Source organism: Rhagoletis pomonella, unplaced genomic scaffold, assembly GCF_013731165.1.
Source record: "Rhagoletis pomonella isolate Grant_MI unplaced genomic scaffold, Rhpom_1.0 Rhpom_scaffold_00002, whole genome shotgun sequence".
Classification (NCBI taxonomy): Eukaryota; Metazoa; Arthropoda; class Insecta; order Diptera; family Tephritidae; genus Rhagoletis; species Rhagoletis pomonella.
In genome coordinates this window covers 20,346,715-20,353,355 of record NW_023458556.1, presented here as the reverse complement: position 1 = coordinate 20,353,355, position 6,641 = coordinate 20,346,715, and positions in this window count along the sequence as shown.

Sequence of the window (6,641 nt, the reverse complement as noted above, 5' to 3'; positions counted from 1 at the left end):
AAAAACTCCATTTTTCGAGATATTTTCAAATCGGTCCAGCTCACGTAAATCTTAATATTTTTCCGAAATATTTTGATGGAAGTCTTAAAATATAACAGATTTTATAATTCCAATGGAAAACAATGCCGATTTTCCATTGTATGGCGAGTGATGCAGTTTAATGTACATGCATAAGTATGTGTATACATACATATATTTTAAATGTGAGCTGGTAAAGATATTGCTCAAAATAATTTCATAACTAACATGTCAGACGTTCACGAGAAAAGTTTTCACCAAACAAACAGCAAGATAAGAAACATACTCTTATTTATTAACATTTAACTGTTATTATTTATCTCTCGCTTGTGAAATGGCACAACAAACAGGACACATCTAACTTTACCACATGATTATTGTATGCATATTGCGCGGTCTGAAATTTTAACTATTTACCATAAGTACTCGTATTTTCAGAAGATTTATTAAATTATAAAGCCCAGTATTACTCAAAATAGTCAAATGTTTACAATGCCAAATTCATAAATGGATTTTCATGATTATACTATTATTTTAAATTTATGATAATTAACATAAATCTCTCACAATGCCCGGATTTTTTTATAGCGCAGAAAATAGAGGTTTTAGAATAAGGCTTTGGGCGCTTTTGAGAGAACTATTTTACTTAAGGTCTATGGTTCTTCTTGCGTGATGGACGGGTACTGAAAAAGAACGAACGAATTGAACGGTGAAGGAATACATTGTCATTAATTTCATAGGCGTATGTATTACACTGGGAAAAGAATCAGTTAAATAAATGTATCTCAATACAAGAATTGGTAGCTATAACCAAATAATGTAAATAATTAAGGCATTCATAGCATTATCAGTTAAACTACGACCTCCGCTGAGTATGAGGAGCAATGTTGAAGAACATCGTCGTCCTTTTGGCAAACAGGAACACCTTGTGGTACCCTACCTTGGCGGCGGCTTCCATTGTCCCCTCGTTCGTACTGCATCTCCTACACATCATTGATCAGCGCTAATTTAAAGACGTGAAACGCCAGAAGTCAACACCGGTGTAAACCGAAACCCAGTACATCAGTAGCAAATCCACAGCTGCCCTGTACTCTACCACACTTCTTGAGTAAGTGCTGTGCCATAGTAGCGCCTTTATCGCAGCGTGACTGTCAATATAGAGATTCACCGGTTTATTTGCTAGGCTACTTACTGCTCAGTAGCTTCACCATTCTCCTTTTGGTCAATACTTCTGCCTGGAAAATGCTGCAGTGGTTCGGTAGTTTTTAGGATTTTTGTTGAGATCGAACTTTGATAGGAACAAGCGACTGTCGCCCGTACACTTTTCTCCATCTTCGATCCGTCTGTGTATAAATTAGTCAGTAGTAAATCGAGTCAGCTTTAGTAATGCCTGCACGCTATTCTTCCACTTCCATAGTGTGCATACAGTGGCGGCCAAAAATGGATGAATGGTGTTTCGTTTTTAATATTTACAATGTTTTTCACGCTAAATTTTTTTAAATTGTTTTATAAAAATATGGTTCATGCTTTAACAAAAACAATATAAATCACACTTTTAAACTTTATACAATATTTAGAAAAATTCCATAACTTATTATCTAGAGTTCGAGCTTATTAACCAGCATTTTTTTTTTAAATTTTTTGGGTATGCAGTTGACAGACTATAAAATTTTAGGCCAACTAGTGCAAGCTTTGAGCGGCTAAAAAATCGCATTTATTTTTAATATTTTTTTTTGCTGGCGGAATTTTTTATTTTTTTTTTCATTAAATCAATGATCTGCAAAGTTGCATACTAAAATTTTTTATTAAAAAATTGAACTGCAAAATTTAAAATATTGATGAAAATTTTTTGATATTTCTGGCATTTCCCCGAGTTCTGTATGAAATTAAAAAATTTATTCTTGTGGTTTTTGTTGAACGAATTATATTTAATTGCACTTTAATGTACTACTACTAAATGGGTTACACAACTCTGCATACTCAAATGTTGAAAAGTTTTGACTATTTATTTTATTTTAATTCGTTTTTTTTATAGCTGATTTTAATAAGATACATTACTTGCTTTTCGATATTTTGTATACTTAATTTGTAAATCTCTTGGAAATTAAAACATAATGGGGCATATTTAAAGTCGAATCAAAGATGAAAGATAAAAAAGGTTTCGACTTTTTTGACAAAAACGGGTTAAGACGTCAAAAATGTTCGCTTAAAAAGTAGTACAAGCGATAAGACTAATGGAAAGAAAATGATTTCATCATTTTGAGCTCCCGCTTATATGGGGCGGTCCCAGTGTGCGAAGCCTGCACCCCGTTTTCTATTCCCCTATATTCTCATCAAAAAATTGTTTACAGTATTTATCTATACTATAAAGTAAATGGTGTATCAACTTACTGACATTAGCTTTTGTTTCTTATTGACACAGATGTACACATATATGTATGTACATATGTACATATATATGCATAAGCTGATAGTATTATATGATAAAACCTAACACCGTTCGTACCAATTGCTGTTGGTTTGAGACCTCATGCCATTTCCCAAAAAAAATGACGAACAAATAAGCTAAATTGTAAGCGTCTGGTTAAGAATTATAAGCAACTATTAAAAACGTGAAAAACAAACAGTTTTTTTTTAAATTTAATTTTTACCGCATATTAACCATCGGATTTTCGGAATACAAATGCTCATTTGGGAGATTAGGCTATTTGATTAAGGTGTCTGGCCAAGACTCTTCCCCATTTAGCGATCTATGTATGTACATATATAATCTCTATGCAGCAGATGTTTATCGAGCTGTCGGTATTTCTCAACCCAAATTCCGCAGCTACTTATCTTGTTAAGTTTGTTTAAGATAGTTGCTGAAAAGTCTATTGCTTTGACTTGAATCTTTAATAATACTGGCAATGTAAAAAAAAAAATACAGGGTGTCGTGGGTGCTGTATTGTTGTTCGTCGAAAGCTTTAAACGGCTAAAAATATATGCCAGGTGTTCGCAAGGTACCTTTAGCCATAATGTGAATTTTCACTCTGTTAAAAAAGAGTTGCTTTTGGTTTCAAGTCCTACAAACGTTTCAATAACCGTTAAAAACTTTACGACATGAGACAATGCACTTAAGACACCTTGTCAGTCAGCTAACTGAATATTTAAATTTTGATGAAAGCTGAAAACAATATTTTTCAAATGTCCTTCAATGGAAGGTGCCTCATGTAAAAATGATATTAGAACCCGAAAGAAGAGAAGAAGCGAATGCCTAACCATCAATTTGGATTTAAAATAAAGCATAGCACATTCAAACAAGCTCACAGGCTTATTGAAAAATTTGCTCTCCATTTGCTTTTAAACGCATTTTGTAAGATGGGCTACTTTAAAAATAAAAACTACCCTTCCCACCCATTACTTGAAAGAGCGGGGCTGTAATGAAAACTTAGGGCTGGTTTCTCCAACTCAACTTAACTTAATTTAGCCAATTTTTTAGTCTTAGTCAAGAATAAGCTGTGTAAAAGGTTGGCTAACTTTTGACTTAAGTCAAAAAAATGGCTAAAATAAGTTAAGTTGAGTTGGAGAAACCAGCCCATAGTATATGTAGAGTTCTTTATCCGGAGTATTTTTCAGCACTTGAAGCACTGTGAAAGTCTGTTCAATGGTGGATTTTTTTTATGGCTGCGTAGGTCACAAATGCGTTTCTATAGGAAGAGATATCTACTCAGCTTATTTGCGTTTCTCAGTTTTCTTTTGACGAGGAGGAAGCATCGAAAGCTAAACGCCGTCAGTGTGAGACTTTAAGCCGAACTAAACCTTCTGTCGCCTTAGTACTAATCCCCCCGTTACTGCCGTCAGGTATTTTGCCGGGAGGTGCTTTGAGCGCGGAGCTCTAGGTTCGTTACAGTCCTCATGAGGTCCGTTGAAAAGTTCCATTATGCGTTGTTGCATTTCGTTCGTGTTTTGACACCAACGCTAACGATGTGTATGCACGAAGTTAAGCTTTCGCTCCTCACGCGCAGATGTTTTAGTATGCGATTGGCCGGTACTGTTTTAAAATAAGGTATAAAAACCCACCATAAGTTTGTCCCATCCGCCATAGTCACGTTTTCCTACGCCTCTTACCTTGCAATTATTGCAAATATTGCAGTTTTTAATGCCTTGTTTGAGATGCCGTCCAGGCCTGTTGCTTTATTGTCTCCAACCATATTAGTGGCTTTCATCACCTCCTCCGTCATCACGTCAGCCAACTTTCTAGCATTTTAGAGTTTTGTCTAGCCACATGTTAGAGAATTTAGGAGGAAGGGAGTTGATGTACCGCAGGGATGCCAGCGACATGCAATATTTACGAAAAATAACCGCACTTTTGGCTGTCATTAGAAAAAATTTACAAATTTCATTGACTTACCTTCACATAAACTTACAAAGCGATTCTGGCAACTGTCTTTCAATTTACCACAGCCTTTCGTAAGACAAAAGTCTTTCGTAAGAAAATTGTCAATTCTGGCAACTAACGTAAAAGCTCTTTTTTGTCTGTCGAATAACTAACTGATAAATCTGCTAACAATAAGGTTTCTAAAAATCAAATGAGATTAAAAAAATATACATAGATATATATATTTTTCCTTTTAAACCAATAACAACTAAAAATAATAATCAAAATTTAATTAAATAACAAACAAAAAATTAACAAAATAAGTTTCTAAAAATTAAATGGTCAAAAAAACGTGTTTCGTTTTAAAACAACAAAGTCTAAAAATAAAAAAAAATAAGGAGAAAAAAAAATAAAAAGGTATTAAAAATTAAAGGAAAAAGAGACGATTCTTCTTTATAAGATAATATCATCTAAAAATTAAAAGAACACTAAACTAACAATAGAAAAAAGTACATCAGAAAAAGGAAAAAATAAATAAAAAAGCAACCTAAAAATTAAATGAATTTGCATAAAAAATATTTTGCTTTTTAAATCTAAAAATGTAAAGTAATTTAAATTTAATTATTTATTATTATTCAAGGGGAAATCATAATTAAAAAACGAAAAATATAATATAAGTTGTTAAACATTAAGGAAATTACAAGAACATAGAAGAAAATTTGTTTAAAAATAGAAAAACAATGTTATAAGTTTTTAAAAATTAAGGCAATTACAAAAAGATAAAAGAAAATTGGTTTAAAAATAGAAAAACAATGCATTGGAAAGAAGAAACAATTATCAAGTTCTAAAAATTTAAATGAAATTTAAAAAATATAAAATCTAAAAATTATAAGTTAAACTAAAAAAAGAAAAAAAACTTAATTAAAAAATAAGAAAAAAGTATAAGTTTCTATAAATTAGATTAAATTAAAAAAGGAAATACTTTTTTTTCGTTAAAAAAAAATAAAAACTAAGATAAAAATGGAGTTGAAATAAAAAAGTAGAATATGTGTAAAAATTAAAAAAAAAAATGTTTTTTCTTTTTAAAACAGTAAAATCTAAAAAATGAAGAAAAATTAATTAAGAAAGGAAAAAATATGAAAAAAATGTTTCTTAAATGTAATGAAATAAAAAATTTATTTTTCTATTTTTATAACAATAAAATGTAAAAATGAAAAGAAAATTAATTCAGTAAAGAAAATAAAATAACTTAAAAAAAAATTTCCGCTGCCCGAGGACTCGCACCTCGAATCTCCCGAATGGCATGCCTGTGCTTTGCTCACTCGGCCATTGGGATTGTTGGAGCAAAGCGAATAAACAAAAAATTTTTCAAACCATTTTCCCTATTCTCTTTCGATTGTCTTAAACGGTGTTGACACGAGGCGGGATTTACATGTAATTTTAGAGGCAAATTCATTGGAAGCGATTAGTTGATAGGCCGTCCACACCAGGCAATTGTTGTTTCAACTAAAAAAAAAAATCGCCTCATGCAAACACCGTATTACAAAAGACTTTCAACTATCTTAGCCAGAATTGCCCGTTGTAATTTGTTTACCTACCTCTTTCTTCATTTGCTGCACAGCGTTGCATAGATGGGTTCTCCAATTAAAAATAAAAGTGATACAAATGTTTCCGCTTTTTTTTCTTTACATTTTATTACACCTTTTTTAACTTAATTTTATTTATTGTTTACTCATTTATTTCGCTTTCGTATTCATCTCTTAAATTACTTGTGATAACACTCGTATGTATGTAATTACGGTACTGCAATTACAAAGAGTAGATACATACGTCTTATCTTCTTTGTTGTTTCTGCAAGTCATAGTCGTTACTATAAAGGCTACCATTTGCAGTTCTTGGCATTCATTGCTTTAATTGCAAGGTAGTACATACTAGCATACGTACACACCGATTTATGTAAGTACTATAAGTACATTTGTAAACATGTATGCAGATGTATCATCTCTTCTGCTATGCAGCTTTGCTTTCCTACGCTGGACATGCTCATATATGTAATTCCTGTGCTGTTTTTTTTTTGCTTTGCTTTATTTCATTTCCTTAGACCAGCATTTTTCAAATTTTCAATTAATTTCGTTAAACTCTTATCTCTTAGCTCAGCTCCTTTGACCACTTTGGCATTTGAACCTTTGTTTAAGGCTATACTAACGCAACAATACATACACATACATATATTGGTGTACATTCATATAAGAACTATGTTATTTGA